Genomic DNA, 21,389 nt, shown 5'->3' on the forward strand with positions numbered 1-21,389 from the left:
ATATTCCAGAGGAGCATAGGATTGATGAGTTCATAGGGTCTTTAAAGGATAATATCCAACATGATGTTCGCCTTTGGGAACCTGATTCATTAGAGAAGGCATTCAAGTTAGCAAGAAAAATGGAAAGCAAAATTATGGCAACCAGGAAGCATACCACTCACAACTATAAAGACGGAAGTGTTGTTGCTCCTAGTCTTCCACAACCTATAAGGTTGACACCACAGCAATTGGAAGAAAAAAGAGCAAAAGGCCTTTGTTACAGTTGTGATAGCAAATACACTAAAGGCCATAAGTGTGCTGAGAAGAAATGATTCTACATAGATTGTGAAGAGGAAGAAAAAAGGGAGCAAGAAAGGTCAAAAGAAGAGGATATACTCCGGGAACAAAGCCTAGATGAAGAACAAATAAATCTAACCATATCTTGTAATGCATTAGCAGGAATTACCACTCCTCAAACCATAAAGATAGAATGACAAATCAAGAAGAAAAAGGTAATAGTTTTGATTGATTCAGGAAGCACCCACAATTTTATTCATTGTAAGGTAGCAAAAGAATTGAATTGCTTCCTATATCCAGCACCAGAGTGTCAAGTAATGATTTCAAATGGAGGAACAATAAATTGCTCTAGAAAGTGCCATAATATCAAGCTATCCATGGGAGAATATGTATTGACTAGCCCAATGCTTTCCATTCCAATGGGAGGTGTTGATGTTGTACTAGGAGTCCAATGGCTACAATCCTTGGGTACAATAGCTTTTAATTTTCAAGAACTTTTCATCAGATTTTCTACGGAAGGAAAGGAAGTTGAATTAAGGGGTATTGCAGGGAAACCAGGAAAGATAATCAGCTCTAATGGTATGACAAAGATTCTAAAAAAGGAGAAAAGAGGTGTAATTGCACAATTGTGTTCTCTAGATGTTTCCACATTGGAATCATCTATTTCTCCAGATCTCCAAAAAGTCCTGGACAATCATTCCAAGGTATTAGAGACTCCCAAAGGTCTCCCACCTATGCGTGATCATGATCATGCTATTCATCTGATTCCAGGAAGTTTTCCTCCAAACATCAGGCCGTACAGATATCCCTATGTCCAAAAAAGTGAAATTGAACGTATGGTTGCAGAAATGTTAGAGGCTGGTATAATTCAACCAAGTCAAAGTTCTTTCTCTGCTCCAGTACTATTGGTGCACAAGAAGGATGGATCATGGCGCATGTGTCCAGATTATAGGGAGCTCAACAAGCTCACTATTAAAGATAAGTTCCCCATTCCTATCATTGATGAATTACTGGATGAATTGCATGGATCAATTTACTTCACCAAGTTGGATCTTCGTTCGGGATATCATCAAATCAGAATGAAGATTGAAGACATTCCGAAAACGGAATTTAGAACTCATGAGGGTCATTATGAATTTTTGGTCATGCCTTTTGGCCTTACTAATGCACCTTCAACATTTCAAGGTTTGATGAATTCAATTTTCAAACCATTCCTTAGAAAATTTGTGTTAGTATTTTTTGACGATATACTTGTTAGACTCCGTCTTGTCAGCTCGCGCAGTCGAATTCACCAAGTTGCAGAGGCTGGTTCTCCTTGCCAAAGTTCAATATTAATTATCCCTGCAAGCAGACAAAGAAAAATCCCTCATTCAAAATCAACAAATTTAAAAAAGGGAATTAGAAAACAGAGTTTGTAATAATGTGTTGGAGTATAATTGGCAAGGAATATTGCAAAGAGGATTTCATCAGATGGTGGCGGTGCACTCATCATTGATTATGGACAAAATGGAATAATTTCAGACAGCTTACAGGCCATAAGGAAGCACAAATTTGTTCATATTTTAGTTGACCCAGGAAATGCAGACCTTAGTGCTTATGTTGATTTTTCTTATGTACAACAAATCATGGAATAAATGGCTTCCATATTTTTCATAATAGTAGCATTTCCATGCACTATTATAGCAATTTCATTGGCAATATCGCATATTTACAGACATTTCTTGAACTACACAGAGCCAACATATCAGCGATATATTGTTCGCATTATCTTCATGGTGCCGGTATATGCGACAATGTCATTCATGTCTCTGGTGATGGGCGATAAATCAATTTACTTTAATTCAATTCGGGAAATATATGAGGCATGGGTCATATATAATTTTCTTTCTCTATGTCTAGCATGGGTGGATGGTCCAGGTGCTGTAGTCACAAGCTTAAGTGGCCGAGTATTGAAGCCATCATGGAATCCGATGACATGTTGTCTTCCTCCTATTTCTCTTGATTGGGCGTATACTCTCTGCAATTTGATACACAATATGTTGTCTCTGCGTTATGGTCACAGTGATATGTATGGAGGTCTCAACGCTGTTCTGCGATGGGTGTATTGTTTCTACAGATCTATGCTAGCAGCTATATTCATATATACATATAGAATAATGTCTATGGTCAGCGGTACTTATATGGTTGGCACAAGCACTCTCCCGACATCCCTATAGTCTCAGTGTCACTATTATATCGACCTGTTTCAGCACTAGATGAGTCTCGGCTTTGTCATATAAACTGTATGTATGGCATGATCAATTGCAGAGCATCATAGATGATTGAACTTGCAGAAACACTTATGCTCTTTATGGACCTTCAAACACTCGGGGACAAGGAATTAAAGAAGCTTTCATTTTCACACACTGTCCACTCAATTCGACAAATGAATACTAAGCACAAGAATGATGCTAAGAAACGTGCCTTGCAGAGCATTTTGTTCTCATTGTTGCAGGAAGAACATGAGTCAAAAGCAAAGAGTGCCCTCTCTATTCTGTGTGATCTTCATCGACGAAAGGTCTAGTTTGATGAGAGGCCTGGAAATTCTATTTGCAAGTGCATGCTCTCATAAATCTTCCAAGATTATGATACCTGCTCTCTCTTTTCTACTTGGATATGAACAGAATTTAGAAGATGATGTGGATGGAGATTCAAGCAGTGATGAAGATATGATTACAAGGAAGCCTCAAGTGGTTCTAACCAGAGAAGTTGTCTAGAAGAAAAAAAAAAAGCCAAGCTACAGCGTGTTATGCGTAGCATAAAAAAACAACAGCGTGTAAATTCAGAAAATCTTGATTGGGGTAGCTATTCGCCTCTCCAACATATGAAGGATCCACAGGGGTTTGCTGAGAAGCTTTTTTCTCGCCTTCAGACATGCAATGAGCGATTTGAGGTTAAAATGATGATTATTAAAGTGATTGCTAGGTCAGTGGGACTCCATCATTTGATTTTGTTGAATTTTTATCCATTTCTTCAGAAATATGTTCGGCCTCAGGCAGCAGCAGTCCAGGCCTGTCATGATATGGTGCCTCCTGATTCAGTTGAAACATCACTGAAGCAGTTGGTGAATCAATTTGTATATGATCGAGCTCGTACTGAGATGATTGCTGTCGGTTTAAATATTGTAAGGGAAATCTATCTACGAATGCCATTGTTGATGACTGAGGATTTACTTCGTGACCTTGCCCTGTATAAGAAGTCTCATGAGAAAGCAGTATCTTCAGCGGCTCGATCCCTCATTGGCATCTTCAGATAGATAGGCCCATCATTATTGGATAAGAAAGATTGTGGGGGGGTCTGTATTCTATGATGTGGCAGTCACTTGCAAATACTCTAACATTCGATCCGTCTTCAAAATATATGCGGTGGATTTACTCCAGATTATCAAGATCTTTTCCTAATTTCGGTAAAATGGCCAATGCATTTCCAGAAATTTGGAGAGCAGTTGCAAAGTGGCATTCAAAGGTTCGATTGCCTATTTCTGTCATTAGTTATTCTATGCTCCAGTATTAGTTTTCATGGGTCATTCGAAATCCTCAAGCTGGAATAATGGAAGACTTTTCTATCTTTAGAGCAGATGGAGGATTCTTTTCTATCTTCATGGATTTAGTTGAAATAGCGCCCCTGTTTTGGGGGTCGATCTGTTTTCTCCTAGAATAGTTTATTTAATGTATTAAAAAATCATTTGTAAGAGTTAGAGAAGGGGGGGGAGAGAGTTCTGAGCGTTGGTGGAGAAAAACAGAGCTTCTATTGTATAGTTTTGACAGAGATTTTAATAAAAAATGCAGCTCTGACCCCTGAGATTCCTGTGGTATGAAATTTAACATTTGTGTCATCCTTTGTTTCATATGTAGCCTGTTATATGTTCATTTCATTTCATGATCGTTTCCAATTGAACAAATGAAGTGTTAAGGTAGAATTCATAATTTTTATGCGCTGCCTTTAAGTTTGTTCATATTTAATGTTTTCTTCTGTTTGACAAGGATTCATCTTCTATGCCCTTGTCAACTCCTCAGCAGTCCACCCACTCCACAATGCCTCAAATTTGATGTTAAATTTCTTGCCTATCTTGCCTTAGGAGATAATCTGTGTTTTTAATTATATTTCTCTGTTTTCAAGCTGTTCTTTGCCCATGCAGCCCAGAAAACCAATCATTTATTAAAAACTCCTTTTTATCAATTTACTAGCCTAAAATCAGTTTCCTTTAAATTCATCTCATCCCCTCTTGAAAACTTTTTGTTGAGATAGACTGGAGAGAACCCTCTCCTGTCCTCGTAGGGCTAGCTACGAGGCTGAGCATGGTATGATGTTGCCTCGAGTTTTGCCTTCCTCAGCCTGAGGCGGATTCAAGTGTTAACATATTGGCGACCATACTGGGGACGATGGTTTGCTGTTGATGTGACATTCGCCTTGTTGATTGTCTTGTCCCAGTACATGAAATCAAGGTGCAGATCTGATGCTGATGGTGGACAGTAGTCAGACATATGCAGGCTGAACCATTCACCTGGCGACTCCAACTCGATCCAGACATTCCAGTGCTCGCTAATCCATTTATGCAATGGTAAACCCTGCACTACGTGAAGCTGCAAAAGAAGTAAGAAATCAGTTAGCAGATTTTGAAATTAATGAAGAATTTTTCAGTGACTTACTTCAATGTTTGAAATCTCCAAAGTTCCCTTTTGAAGCTAAAACTAGTGTTTGTGAGTTAGTTGTTGAAAGAATTGAAAAGGAGATCTAGTGTCTAGATGAGAAAATCCAGTCATATGATTTCCAAGACCCTAAAAAGTTCTTCGAAATCCTTCCTCCTTCGAAACAAGGAATAATAGAATTGCCTACAAATGTATGCATTGACTTTGTGCAACTGGAGGTGTGTATTGCGGAGTTGGGGCAGCCAACAAAGTCTGGCTTTCGCGATCCAATTTCGATGTACATGGAAATGTTTTTCAGTTTGACTGACAAATAAAGTTGTCTTTTACATGACCAGGCTCATTACATGCATGAAGGGCTGCCAGCAATTACATCTGTGTCCTGGTGGAAGCATTCTCAAGCAGCATCATTCTCAGATTTACTTGAATGGTTGATCTGGCATTTCAGTATTACCTGATCTATTGTTTTTACAACAAAGTAGGGTAGATTTTGTAAATAAATAAGCAGCTAAAGGGCAACATCTTATTCCAGTTTCATTGCAGCTTTAGTTTGAAGTTAGTTAAGCTAGTTTTTTAGTCATTTCAGTCTTGAGATCGAATCAGTTTGAGTTCAGTTTCAGTTTGAAAATTGAGTCAAGATTTGTGTCGATTTTTTGGAATGATGACTTCATCGCCCATTGGACGGAGGCACTGTCTGCTCTCCCAAAGTTTTGCGGTTCTTGGCACCTCCAAAAAGCGGCAGCTGCCATCCCCATTGGAGCCGATGTTAGACTCCGTCTTGTCAGCTCGCGCAGTCGAATTCACCAAGTTGCAGAGGCTGGTTCTCCTTGCCAAAGTTCAATATTAATTATCCCTGCAAGCAGACAAAGAAAAAGCCCTCATTCAAAATCAACAAATTTAAAAAGGGGAATTAGAAAACAGAGTTTGTAATAATGTGTTGGAGTATAATTGGCAAGGAATATTGCAAAGAGGATTTCATCAGATGGTGGAGGTGCACTCATCATTGATTATGGACAAAATGGAATAATTTCAGACAGCTTACAGGCCATAAGGAAGCACAAATTTGTTCATATTTTAGTTGACCCAGGAAATGCAGACCTTAGTGCTTATGTTGATTTTGCTTATGTAAAACAAATCATGGAATAAATGGCTTCCATATTTTTCATAATAGTAGCATTTCCATGCACTATTATAGCGATTTCATTGGCAATATCGCATATTTACAGACATTTCTTGAACTACACAGAGCCAACATATCAGCGATATATTGTTCGCATTATCTTCATGGTGCCGGTATATGCGACAATGTCATTCATGTCTCTGGTGATGGGCGATAAATCAATTTACTTTAATTCGATTCGGGAAATATATGAGGCATGGGTCATATATAATTTTCTTTCTCTATGTCTAGCATGGGTGGATGGTCCAGGTTCTATAGTCACAAGCTTAAGTGGCCGAGTATTGAAGCCATCATGGAATCTGATGACATGTTGTCTTCCTCCTATTTCTCTCGATTGGGCGTATACTCTCTGCAATTTGATACACAATATGTTGTCTCTGCGTTATGGTCACAGTGATATGTATGGAGGTCTCAACGCTGTTTTGCGATGGGTGTATTGTTTCTACAGATCTATGCTAGCAGCTATATTCATATATACATATAGAATAATGTCTATGGTCAGCGTACTTATATGGTTGGCATAAGCACTCTCCCGACATCCCTATAGTCTCAGTGTCACTATTATATCGACCTGTTTCAGCACTAGATGAGTCTCGGCTTTGTCATATAAACTGTATGTATGGCATGATCAATTGCAGAGCATCACAGATGATTGAACTTGCAGAAACACTTATGCTCTTTATGGACCTTCAAACACTCGGGGACAAGGAATTAAAGAAGCTTTCATTTTCACACATTGTCCACTCGATTCGAAAAATGAATACTAAGCACAAGAATGATGCTAAGAAACGTGCCTTGCAGAGCATTTTGTTCTCATTGTTGCAAGAAGAACATGAGTCAAAAGCAAAGAGTGCCCTCTCTATTCTGTGTGATCTTCATTGACGGAAGGTCTAGTTTGATGAGAGGCCTGGAAATTCTATTTGCCAGTGCATGCTCTCATAAATCTTCCAATATTATGATACCTGCTCTCTCTTTTCTACTTGGATATGAACAGAATTTAGAAGATGACGTGGATGGAGATTCAAGCAGTGATGAAGATATGATTACGAGGAGGCCTCAAGTGGTTCTAACCAGAGAAGCTGTCTAGAAGAAAAAAAAAAAAGCCAAGCTACGGCGTGTTATGTGTAGCATAAAAAAGCAACAGCATGTAAATTCAGAAAATCTTGATTGGGGTAGCTATTCGCCTCTCCAACATTTGAAGGATCCACAGGGGTTTGCTGAGAAGCTTTTTTCTCGCCTTCAGACATGCAATGAGCGATTTGAGGTTAAAATGATGATTATTAAAGTGTTTGCTAGGTCAGTGGGACTCCATCGTTTGATTTTGTTGAATTTTTATCCATTTCTTCAGAAATATGTTCGGCCTCAAGCAGCAGCAGTCCAGGCCTGTCATGATATGGTGCCTCCTGATGCAGTTGAAACATCACTGAAGCAGTTGGTGAATCAATTTGTATATGATCGAGCTCGTATTGAGATGATTGTTGTCGGTTTAAATATTGTAAGGGAAATATGTCTACGAATGCCATTGTTGATGACTGAGGATTTACTTCGTGACCTTTCCCTGTATAAGAAGTCTCATGAGAAAGCAATATCATCAGCGGCTCGATCCCTCATTGGCATCTTCAGACAGATAGGCCCATCATTATTGGATAAGAAAGATCATGGGGGGGTCTGTATTCTATGATGTGGCAGTCAATTGCAAATACTCTGACATTCGATCCGTCTTCAAAATATATGCGGTGGATTTACTCCAGATTATCAAGATCTTTTCCTAATTTCGGTGAAATGGCCAATGCATTTCCAGAAATTTGGAGAGCAGTTGCAAAGTGGCATTCAAAGGTTAGATTGCCTATTTCTGTCATTAGTTAGTCTATGCTCCAGGATTAGTTTTCATGGGTCATTTGAAATCCTCAAGCTGGAATAGTGGAAGACTTTTCTATCTTTAGAGCAGATGGAGGATTCTTTTCTATCTTCATGGCTTTAGTTGAAACAACGCCCCTGTTTTGGGGGTCGATCTGTTTTCTCCTAGAATAGTTTATTTAATGTATTAAAAAATCATCTGTAAGAGTTAGAGAAGGGGGGAGAGAGAGTTCTGAGCGCTGGTGGAGAAAAACAGAGCTTCTATTGTACAGTTTTGACAGAGATTTTAATAAAAAATGCAACTCTGACCCCTGAGATTCCTGTGGTATGAAATTTAACATTTGTGTCATCCTTTGTTTCATATGTAGCCTGTTATGTGTTCATTTCATTTCATGATCATTTCCAATTGAACAAATGAAGTGTTAAGGTAGAATTCATAATTTGTATGCTCTACCTTTAAGTTTGTTCATATTTAATGTTTTCTTCTGTTTGACAAGGATTCATCTTCTATGCCCTTGTCAACTCCTCAGCAGTCCACCCACTCCATAATGCCTCAAATTTGATGTTAAATTTCTTGCCTATCTTGCCTCAGGAGATAATCTGTGTTTATAATTATATTTCTCTATTTTCAAGCTATTCTTTGCCCATGCAGCCCAGAAAACCAATCATTTATTAAAAACTCCTTTTTATCAATTTACTAGCCTAAAATTAGTTTCCTTTAAAGTCATCTCAGCCCCTCTTGAAAACTTTTTGCTGAGATAGACTGGAGAGAGCCCTCTCTTGTCCTCGTAGGGCTAGCTATGAGGCTGAGCGTGGTATGATGTTGCCTCGAGTTTTGCCTTCCTCAGCCTAAGGCGGATTCGAGCGTTAACAATACTAATCTACAACAAATCTTGGAAGGATCATGTTGAACATGTTGACAAGGTGCTACAACTATTGGAGGAGAAACAATTATTTGCAAAAAGGTCCAAATGTTTCTTTGGAGTCCAGGAGGTGGAATATTTGGGTCATATTGTATCTCATGAAGGAGTTAAGGTAGAGCCTAGCAAAATTAAAGCCATTAAGGAATGGAAAATCCCCACATCCATAAAGCATCTGCAAGGATTTCTTGGGTTGACAGGGTATTATCGCAAATTTGTTAAGAATTATGGGAGAATAGCAGCACCTCTAACAACATTATTGAAGAAAGATGCATTTTCATGGACTCCGGAAGCAACAAAGGCCTTTGAACATCTTAAAGAGGCAATGTGCCAAGCACCGGTCTTAGCTACACCGGACTTCACAAAAACCTTTATTGTGGAATGTGATGCTTCAGGAAATGGAATTGGTGCTGTTCTAATGCAAGATGAAAGACCCATTGCTTTTGAAAGTCGTCCAATCAAGGGAAAGTTTTTAAGCAAAGCTATTTATGAGAAGGAAATGTTGGAAATACTCCATGCACTTAAGAAATGGCGACCCTACCTAATGGGAAGACACTTCAAGGTAAAAACGGATCATGATAGCCTTAAATACTTTTTAGAACAAAGATTATCCTCTGAAGAGCAACAAAAGTGGGTCACAAAGATGTTGGGTTATGACTTCAAAATCATCTACAAAAAAGGGAAGCAAAATGTGATGGCAGATGCACTCTCAAGAAAGGATGAGGATGTGGAAGCATTGTTCTGCGCCATTTCTATTATCCAACCAGATTGGATAAATGAAGCAAGGGAGGAATGGAAGAATGATGAAGAAGTGTGGGCACTTATTCGAAAGCTACAACAAGATTCCAGTACGTCTGATACATTTAGCTGGAAAAATGATTCGTTATGGTACAAAGATCGCTTATACCTCTGTAAGAATTCCCAGCTAAAACAAAAAATTCTTATGGAATTGCACACTTCTCCCTTAGGAGGGCATTCAGGATTTTTAAAAACTTACCACAGGGTTAAGAAGGAATTTTTTTGGGATGGCCTTAAATCAAATATTCAAAAGTTTGTGGCGGAATGTTTGGTTTGCCAACAAAATAAAGTTGAAACAATTAAGACACCGGGTCTATTACAACCTTTATCCATTCCAAGCCAACGTTGGGAGGAGGTTTCAATGGATTTTATCATAGGTTTACTCAAGTTTGATGGAAAGAGTGTAATCATGGTGGTAGTTGACAGACTTACCAAGTATGCACACTTTTGTGCATTATCACATCCATTTAAAGATAGTACAATTTCTACTGCATTTATGGAAACAATTCAAAAGCTACATGGAAACCCAAAGATTATTGTAAGTGACAGAGATCCCATTTTTACTGGAAATTTTTGGACATAATTATTTTCTTGTCTTGGTACTCAGTTAGCTCATAGCTCATCTTATCATCCTCAATCTGATGGGAAAACTGAGATAGTAAACAAATGTTTGGAAGGATATCTTCGTTGCTTTGTATCTGATAAACAGACACAATGGGTCAAATGGTTGCCTCTGGCTGAATGGTGGTATAACACTTCCTTCCATACATCAACAAAAATGACCCCATCTATGGCACTTTATGGGTATCAAAAACCATCCATCACATCATATTTAAGAGAAAATTCTAAGGTTCAGGCAGTAGAACACCACATTGAACATCAACAACAAGTCCTCCAACTCTTAAAGGATAACCTCGTGTTGGCACAAAATAGAATGAAACAACAGGCAGATCAACATCGCAGTGAAAGAAGTTTTGATGTAGGTGATTGGGTATTCCTACGGCTACAACCATATAAGCAAATGTCCCTAAAGCAAGCTAAGAAGGATAATAAATTATCACCAAAGTATTATGGTCCATACAAGGTGTTGCAAAAGATTGGTACTATGGCATACAAATTGGAACTTCCTGCAGCTTCTCGATTGCACCGAGTTTTCCATGTTTCATGTTTAAAGAAGGTTATAGGCGACAAGCTCCCAGTTCAAACAATATTTCCAGAACTTGATGAGGAAGGAAAAATTATATTGGAACTGGAAGCAGTCACAGAAACAAGAACTCGATAGCTATGAAATCGAACAATTTCAGAGTATCTTATCAAGAGGAAGAACTTATCCGCTGAAGATTCCACATGGGAGGATGAGAATTTTATGCAGAAGTATCCAGAACTACTCAAGCGTTGAGGGCAACACTTTTTTGAAGGAGAGGGGCATGTTGGGTCCCTATAATATTAGTGATTACCCCATTACTATTGTAGTTATACCCCTTATTTATATTGTTGTGCCCCTATTACCCCCATGTTGTTATTTTTGTGCCCCATAGAATCCCTCTTTTCTTATTTTTGTGGCTTTATATTATTATTGTTAGGTCAGCTAGATTATATTGTGACTCCTTAGACTCCTATATATAGAAAGGAGGTTTTGTCATTTGTATCATCCAAGAATTGTTCATTTATGTAATGTAAAGGAGGTCGCCCCCTCGAAGAGGCTGAATTCTAAGGCGTTGATCTATATTTTCTATCTTTTCTTGAGTTGGTTTCATAACATTGAATGTTGGGAAAAACATCCTAGTGGGTGTTCATTTGGTTGTTTATGGCTAATGAAATTGGAAAATGCAATGGTTAAGGCTTTGGAAAGGAAAAATTGAATTTTGGCACAATTATTTATGATAATAAAGGAAATTAGGAGAAAGGGAAGGTGAAAGGTCACAAGTTGCATGTGAGGAGTAAATTGAAGGAAAGTAATGGAAAATGAAGAAAATAAAGGCCTCGTTGATAAAAAGGCTTCAATAGGAAAGCTTGGTTAGTGTAACCTTTTGCCAGTTGAGTTTTGGATCTCTCTCATTATTCTCTCTCTCTCATACGCTTGGACACTTAAAGTTCTCTTGGAGCATTTTGGAATTGGAGCAAGAAAGGAAAAGAAGGCAAGAGGAAGCAAAGATCAAGCAAGGAAAGCCAAGATCAAGCAGTTACAACTGGCTTCATTGCAGGTATCGACTTGCATGTGTATTTTCCTTGCTAGATTTCACATGCATGGTATTGCATGTGGTTCTTTTCTATCATGGCGTGAGTTTTTATAAGTGTAATAGTGTTTTCATCCTAGCCTTCCCATTTCTGGATAACCATGTTTTGATGGGGTTCTCATGTTTTGGCTGAATTGGATTGCCAGATGGATTTAAATTTGAGTGAGGTGGATCTCCGAATGAGAGCATATGGCCTAGTGGTCCCTAAACTAGACTGTGGATCATGGTTAAGCCACGGGCCTAGTGACCCTTAAGCCAGATTGTTGGTTTCAGTAAATCTAGGATTGTGTTGTCTTGGTGGGTCTAGAAATTCTTGTTGGTGAATGGCAGGATATATGGTAAAGCCAAGAGGTGGTTTTATCTCTGTTGGGCCTAGTAATCCTTGGTTTGGGATATGTGGTAAGCATAGAGAGTGGGTCTCGGATTAGGGCCTATTGATCTAGGTTTGGATTGCAGTAAAGCCTGAGAGATTAGGACAGAGGAAAATTCTTCACAGTGTAGGTGGAGAAACCTGGTGGCACCCATGCTTGTTTGGCCTAGTGATTGCATAGAGATCACAGTAAAGCCTATTATGATGTGTTCATTGTGTTGGCCTAGTGATCCAGGATGGATTACGGTAAATACTTGTTTATGTTGATGAGGGTGACATGGTTTAGACTCGGTATTCCTTGGTTGGTTCTTTTGGTTTGAGTCCCACATTCATGCTTGGAATATGGAACAAAGGTGAATGGTTGAAGAGAGATTTGGCTCAACCATTCTATGGTCGAGTGGAACATGGTAGTCCCATCTCCGGTTGGTTTATTGCATTCATTAATGAGAAATTCACTCCCTTGATTTCCATGTGCAAATGTATTGATGCATATGCGGATTTTGAAGCCTGATATGTTTATGGTAATTATGTTCCTATTATGTTGGATATATGTATATTTTATGAAAACAAATATGTATGGGTCTCAACATGTTTTTACTGGTAAATGAATGAATAGTGTATCTATGGCCTAATAGATGATAATGTAGCAAATTACATGAGGGAATAATGGTTCATAGCGATTCTCAGATAAGTATGAGATCCGTACACTTAATTATGTTGTTTACACCTATAGGTTACATGTTGATGATATGTTTGACGAAATGCCTGGCATGGCTAGGAGGGGTCTGATAAAGGTCTTGTTCGACTTATTGCTTTTGCATCATTTTTTCCCTGTACTTCTACTGATTTCAAGCTATCACTCCATTCTCGGTAGTGGCCTGGGCTCCAAGCCTAAAAAAGTGGCTTTAATCCGAGGGTTGTTGGCACATAACTAATAATTTTGGTCTCTGTTCGCTGGCAGGAAAGCCTGTGAGAGAGACCTAGGTTTCCTGTCACCCCCTTGCCCATAAAATGAGAGTGACTATGGCCTAAGAGATCTAGAACAATAGTGGGACCCAGGGATAGGCTATTTGAGTGGCTGACATGTCTACTAAGAGTTATGTTGTTGATGTTGGATGATTGTATGTGATGTTCCATCGATTCCACCTCCTTAAGGTCACATAGGAGGTCAAATATGATCATAGTATCCTCTCACCTCATGTTTACCCTGGTTGGCATGGTTACTTGGGTATATGTGGGAGGAGGGTGTTACAAACAAGTTATGGGCAATGGCTGAATTCTAGGCTTGAAAAGTGCCTTAAATTCCCTAGACTCTGGCACAAGTCTACTGGAAATAGTCCCTGCACGCAGGCATGTAGACTTGTGAGAGCATTCAGAGCTCTCTAGATGTTGGCATGCCCATAGAATGGGAGCATACATAGGTGAAGAGGTCTAAAATGTCAGTGGGACCCAAGGGTTGGTTAGCATAAAGGTTGGGATGGTTCCTAGGGGTCCTATTACTGATGTTGAAGGTATGTATGGTGTTTATTCGTCGGTTCCACTTCCTTAACATGACTTAGTAGGTCTAATCATATCATAGTAACTTCTTGTCACATGTTTACCCCGGTTGGCCAGTTGCTAGGGTAGATGCAGGAGGAGGGTGTTACAGAGTGGTATCAAAGCATGGCTCACCTCTCAGACTGGGTGGTTTATCTGTTGGTCATGCATTCATGTCGGTTGAATATGTGTTTCTTGTGCTTGTAATCCATGTGCTTGTTTCATTTACATGGTGTTGATAATGGTTGTAGTGATGTCGCCATACACAGGTTGATGGTGTTGTTGTGGGATGTGTCGCCATGAATGTATGGTTGTGTATGCATTGTCATGCATGTCAGTGTCTATAGGCATGCATTGTCATGGTTATAGTTATGCATGTATAATGGGTCAAACATGCATTGTGAGGTCATTGCATGAAATTAGGTCATCATGATGATATTGGTATGTTATGATGCTAATGTGTTGGCTGAGATAGAGTAGGAGATGTAGACCATTAAAGTGAAGTTGCAGCATTGGACCTCGAGGCAAGAGAATTTTGTCATACAAGTTTGTATGTTGGGCATGCAAGTATCTAGGTTAAGGATTGTTATATGCATTATGGTTATGTGTACGCCTTTCATTCCTTTGATTTTATGGTTACATACACGATAGATGCTAGTTGATTAGTGTAGTTATATGCACGTGTCAGATAGTCATGAATGATAGTAACCTGTGGTGTTATGCATTGCTATTGTTGTTTTAGCTTAGATAACTTAATGATTAGGGTTATTACCTTAAGATCTTGTTGTTATATGTATCATACTAAGTTGGATTGGCCTATGAAAATGGTTAGGGTTATGACATTCAGGTATGAGTTAACATGATGTGATATTATGTCATACTAATCTAGATTGACTGTACAGATGTGATTATTATGTATGAATGATAATTGTTTATGAGTTTATGATGTGAACATGTTAGCTAGTCACTATTATGGATATCATGACATTATTTATGTTTGAGTTGATTCATGCTAATCTGGATTGTTTGTGCAGAAAAGATAGCCTCCCTTAAGATACAATAAGGTATGAGCTTGCTTATGTTGTCTATTTTATGCATGAATGTTTGATTATGTTGTTTATTTGGTGTTTGAGTGTTTGGTGTCTATTATGTCATCTATCTATTTCCTGAATGTTTTATTAGTTGAATGATATGAGTATGTGTCTATAGGATTTCTTGTTGAAATGATCTTGTTTTAAGATGGTTATACTAACACATATGTGTTGAGACAATTGAAATGAACTTGAGTATAATAGATGACAGTTGTAGCATTATGTCTAATGACTATGAGTTGACTATGAATTATGGCATGGTTTTTAGATTTGGTAAAGGTTTTCAAATTGATAGATATGATTGTCTTTATATTTGGAACATGTGATTGAAATGTGTGAGAAGTTGCATGGAAACATGTTTGGTATTAGCTTGACAAGGTAATAGTTGATGTGTTTATATAACTAACAGTTGGGTGATGTGATAGTGCATACTAAGACCCAATTGCAATAAATTTAAAAAAGTAAAAGAAATGAACTAGGCAAGAATTCCTCTGGCTATGTTTGGAAATCCTAATTCCAAAAAAATGAGTGCTTTGCATACCAGAAGTCTTCTTAACCTTGATTTCATCTGAAATTATGCGGGTAATGTGCTATATTAATGAACATGTATTTGACAGGTATATTAACTAGTCTCTAGTTACAGGTGGATCTATCAAGGGAATCAAAGTCCCTTGAGACATGGTACAAATGTGTTCAGCTACAAGGAAAGGTTCTTGGCATGACAAGGTAAGCTAACTGGTATATTGTTATATTTATTTATACACTGACATTTATGTGTTGATGTTAGTATGATACAAGGGATTTCATGGAAAAGAGGATGCCATAAAATCTTGAAGAAGGCTCAGGTTGAAATTTCCCTTCGAAGCACTGGGAACCATGGGGATTCAGTCATGACATCTGTTTTCAGTCTTTTGATTTTGGTCTTTTGGTGATTTGTTGTGCTTGATTGTGGTTTTGTTTGAGTCTTAGGCATAGCCATGCCACTTTGTTTGTGGTGTCTTATTGTTGTTGGTTTTCCGTGATTATCTTCTTGTTTTCTTCTCGGCCTTTCCTTTGTTGTTTTGAGATTCTTGGGAATTTTTTGGGAAAAGGGGAAATTTAATGGACCTCGGGAGAAGCTAAATGAAGCCCAACAAGTAATGTGAGAGCTAGACAAAGCATGGTGAATGTGTAAGAGAAATTGAAGGTAAGAATATCACAATTGATTGGATTGGTTAGGTCCATTGTGGTAAATGCATGGTGGCAGTACAAACATGAGAAAGGTAAACAAAAAGGGTAAAGTAAAAGGACTTGATATTTAAGATTCCTTGGCTATGTTGGGAATGGTTGTTCTCAATGTTGTGCATCGATAAAGGAAGTTCTCTTAACCTTGACCTTATGTTATCTGGTAATTATGTTGTGATCATGGTTATGCTATTGTTTATATATGTATACTGTTGGGTTGTGTTATATTCTTTCCACATAGTTAATAGGGGGTTTGAAGGGCACCCGTAACCCCACTTTATGGGGTCCGGGGCAGCGCCCCAGAAAATTTTGGTTTTGGACCCTATGTTAGGTTGGGCGACCCACCTATGGTTCTGTGCATGATTTTCGCACATGATTTTTGGACGCGATGGTTTTATGTACATGGTATTGGACGTGATGGTTTTCGGTCCATGGTATTGGACGCGATGGATTTCGGTCCATGGTATTGGATGCTTTGGCATGTATAAATATGTATTATAACATTGAAAGGAACATAATGAAAAATCACGCTGGTAGTCCCGGTTTTGGGATCCAGGGGAAAATCTCTGTGCATATGTGTTTTATGTGTTATGCTCTCGCATTATTTATTTTCTTTGTTCAAGAATTCGCATGCAGGTAATTTCTGTACAGGGTTAAAACCTACATATACATGTATGTATGTATGTATGTCATGTCTAACAAGGTCATCATGTATCATTATTGCTTTATGTTAATGTTTATGTATATGTATCTATGTATCTATGTCACTGCCTGATGGGGTTGTCAGGGATCATTCTTGTGGAAGAATGATTGCTTATGCAGGTGAATGACATGACAAGGTTCCTGGTGTTACGAGAATCAAGTGGGAAGAGTAGGCATGACGAATATACAAAGTAAGTATCACGTGGATATGAATTGATATTTTATGCTTGTATTATGCCTATGTTTATGTTATGACATGTAATGTTGAAGGATACATCAGCGGAATGAAAACAATGTGCTTTGCAGGCATGTTAGGATAAGCATGGATGACAGAGAAACATTGGAAGAAAGGTTGCTTCGTAGAGACAGTGTGGTTTTGGATGTGTGGTACTATTGTTGTGCATATGTTGTATATGTTGTACATGTTTCATTTGTGATGTTGTTCACATGTGATGTTGTGCATATATAACATGTGTACATGTTGTTTATGCAATGTTATGTACATGGTGGTACATATAGTGTTGTGTGAATGTTGCATATGTAGTGCTGCATATAGATGGTGCTATGTACATGTTGGATAAGCAGTGTTGTGTACATAGGGTGTTATGTACATGTTGTATATGCAATACTATGTACATATGGTTTTGTGTGCATGTTGTACATATGGTGTGGTGTGCATGATTGTACAAGTGGCATTGTGTGCATGATTGTACAAGTGGTGATGTGAGCATGTGGTGTCATGTACATGTTGTACATGTGGTGCTATGTGCATGTGATGTTGTGTACATGTGGTATTGTGTACAAGTTGTACAGGTGGTATGATGTACATGTGGCGTTGTGTACACATTGTGCAGGTGGTTCCATGTACATGTGATGTTGTGTACATATTGTGCAGGAGGTACTGTGTACATGTTGTACATGTGGTACCAATCTAAATGTGGTATTATGTGCATGTTGTACATGTTGTGTTGTGTACATGCGTTACTATGTATGTGCATGGTGTAGTTGTGGTATTGTGACATGTGTACTCATTGTGTTGTACTCTATGTAGTACATGTATTATGTGGTGGTGTACACTGGGTGTAGGCGCATGTATTGTGTTGTGTTGTACACTGGATGTAGGTGTATGTGTTGTATGTTAGGTGTAGGTGCATGCATTGCAAGGTGTTGTATGTTGTGTGTGGTTGTATGTGTGTGATGCACACTATGCGTATGTGCACATGGTTGAGGAGAAAGCAGTGGGTGTTTGTCAGGTGTGGAAACCAATTCGAAGTGCATACGGAATAAGGACAAATGTAGAAGCTAAGGATTGATTAAAGGATAAATATCAATATTTTATTTCAATTTTATTATGCATGAGATTTATGATTCTATCCTATGATGATTACATGTGATCTATGATTTTGGTTTATCACGGTTACATGCGATGTATGATTTTGATCTATGATGGTTGTGTTTTGAGCTAAACTGATGTGATATGTTTATACATGATGATTTGGTCAAAGATGCTAGTTTGACTTGTTGTGACAGGAAGCAAAAAAATTGCAAGTGTACCTTGTTGACGGGCCACTAATGAGGTATGATTTGAAGTTATTTCAATTTATTTTAAATCTAATGGAAGTTATGTGCTTGGTATAGGAAGCACACAAATGCCCCGTTGGATGGTTAAAATTGACTGCAAGAATTAACAACAATGAAAGAAATTGGAACATGCATCAGTATGTTGGTAAAGCATTCAGGAGCAGGGCCATTATGGGACAATGGTACCCAATAGTGTCCATTGATTTCCATGAGCATGCTATGACCACTGTGATGGTTTGAGGCAAGGATATGCCTTGGTTTTTGTGTCTTCCGATGTGAGGAAGCCTTGCCAAGGGATGGACTACCCGGAATGCGGGTGCCAACAAAACTTGTAAGGTGTGTGACTGCACGGAAGGGGGTGACCAAATTTTCCAAGGGACTATGTAGCAAAGAAGAGAAGGTCGGGGATATATTTATTTTGGTCATTAGCATTGCCAAATGGAATCATATGCACATTAGGAGTTCACCCTAGAACAATGAGTCGGTAACTATTCTCTGAGAGGACAAGTGGCGCAGGATTGTAGCGCTAGACATTGGATGCAGTTTTGAATTGACAGTGGATTCTGGACTTCCTGGGAAGGAGGTGAATCTTGGTATTACCTTGAGGGTGGAGGTGTGAGCTTTTGGATTCCCTTGTTGGAGATACAGGCATCATATCATTTAATTTGTTGGTTGAGAAAATGTGCATATGTGTATATGCATGTATTATTGTAAATATTGTATCGAGCTATATTTATAAAGTTCCACAGACAATATGTTTTTTTGTTGGTTGAAGAAAATGTGTATAAGTATATGTGGATTGTAAATACCGTAATGAGATGTGTTATAAAGCTCCAGTAAATGGTATGTTTGTCATGTTTTAGCAGATGGTCATTGTAAATATTGCAACGAGCTATGTTATAAAGCTCCATGGGAAGTATGTTTTGTTTCAATGGTATTGTTGGTTATAGGTGTCATTGAACACCGAGGAGGGTGTTCCCCCAAGGTGGAGGGTTCTGTAACAACCTTGGTGAAAGTTCCATGTAATAAAAGTTAATAAAGGAAAAAATAATAACCATTGTTGATGGGACACTTATTCCAAGTTGAATGTTGGGAATGAAATCCTAGTGTGTGTGTTGATTTTGTTGTTAATGGCTAAGGAAATTGGCAAAGGCAATGGCTAAGGCTTTGGAAAGGAAAAATGGCATTTTTGGCACAATTATTTATGAAAATAAAGGAAATTTAGGAGAAAAGGGAGGTGAAAGGTCACAGGTTGCACGTGAGGAGGAAAATGAAGGAAAATAATGGAAAATGAAGAAAATAGAGGCCTCATTCATAAAAAGGCTTCTGAGGATCAATGGGTAGGCTTGGTCAGTGTAAGCTTATGTCAGTTCAGTTCTGGAGTTCTCTTTTTATTCTCTCTTTCTCTCATACTCTTGGACACTTAGATTTTTCTTGGAGCACTCTTGGAGAGTGTGGCATATTTGGAGTTTTGGAGCAAGAAGGCAAAGGCAGAGCAGGAAAGTGCAAGAGGACATCGGGACCAGTAGCTACAATGGGTTTTTCTTGCAGGTACCAAATTGCATGTATGTTTTCCTCACTAGTTTTAGCATGCATGGCATATGCATGTGGTTTGTTGGTTGTGGTTTGTTATTGGCATGAAGGATGGTCGAGATTGACAGTGGATTGCCTAGCCTTGTCATTTCCTGGATAGTCATGGAGATTGTGGTTTTATTTCATTGTTTCGTTTTGGTTGGTTCTCATGTTTCCTTAGCTTGGGTTGAATTATTAGTCCTGGAAGCCCTGGTTAGACAAACGCTCTAGAAGCCATGTAACATCTTGGGTTGAGTTACTAGTCATGGAAGCCTTGGTTGGACAAATGCTCTGGAAGCCCTTGGTGGGTTTTACTAGTCTTGGAAGCCCTAGTCGAAAAAACGCTTTGGAATCCCAGTAAAAGTTGTGGGTTGAGTTACTAGTCCTGGAAGCATTGGTTGGAAAAACTCTCTAAAAGCCCTGGAAGGCTTGGATAGAGCTCAATATGATGATGGTTTTGTGATGTCCAATCGTGAGGTGGAATCATTGTTTGATGGTTGAGGTGGATGGCCTCTGGAAGACCTAGATGGTTTTGGATTGATGTGTTCTATGAGATCCCACATTCATGATTGGAATATCGAACGAGGGTGAATGGCTGAAGAGAGATTTGGATGAGCCATTCTACGGTCAGGTGGAACATGGTAGTCCCATACCAGGTTGGATTTTGCATCATTAATATGAGGTTATTTCTCCTTGTTATCTCATGAGTATTATATCGGTTTATATTTGGATTATATGGCTATTGTTTCCTTGGTATTTTTGTTGTTATTATGTTGGTTATGAATGTGTATTATGACAATGGCTATGTATGGCTCCCATTATGGTTTTACTTGTATATGAATGAGCAATGTATCTATGGCCTCATGGATGAAACTGTAGCTAATGTGATAAGGAAATAATGCTTCATAGTGAATCTTAGATAAGTATGAAACCCCTATGCTTAGATCTATTGTTTACACTTGTAGATTGCATTGATGCCAAGTGTTTGACAGAATACCATTCCCCGTTGGGGATGGTCAGGCCTAATCCTGGAGTTATTTTTTGGTTTATTAGTCTTTTCATCATGTGTTTAATGGATTTCGGAAGTTACAACAAGTTCTAGGCAGTGGTTGGAATTCTAGGCTTGAAAAGTGCCTTAAATTCCCTGAACTCTGGCACAGGTCTGCCGAAAATAGTCCCTAGACGCAAACATCTAGGTTTGTGGAAGCATCCAGAGATCTCTAAACGCTAGCATGCCCATATAATGGGAGCGTCCAGAGGTCAAGTGGTCTAAAACCTCACTGGGACTCAGGGGTTGGTTAAAAGAAAGGTTGGGATGGTTCCTAGGGGTCCTATTGTTGATGTTGAAGGTCTGTATGGC

At 38.7% G+C, this 21,389-nt stretch overlaps 2 pseudogenes; both read left to right on the forward strand.

The window, feature by feature from the left end:
* The first annotated feature begins 2,593 nt into the window (after window positions 1-2,593).
* LOC149214699 (uncharacterized) lies at window positions 2,594-3,625 on the forward strand (annotated as a pseudogene).
* Window positions 3,626-3,726: 101 nt separating this feature from the next.
* On the forward strand, window positions 3,727-7,822 carry LOC149214700 (uncharacterized; annotated as a pseudogene).
* The last annotated feature ends 13,567 nt before the right edge of the window (window positions 7,823-21,389 follow it).

This window comes from Pinus tabuliformis, chromosome 1_1 (assembly GCF_031772625.1).
Source record: "Pinus tabuliformis cultivar Carrire ecotype Pingquan chromosome 1_1, CPIR1, whole genome shotgun sequence".
NCBI lineage: Eukaryota > Viridiplantae > Streptophyta > Pinopsida > Pinales > Pinaceae > Pinus > Pinus tabuliformis.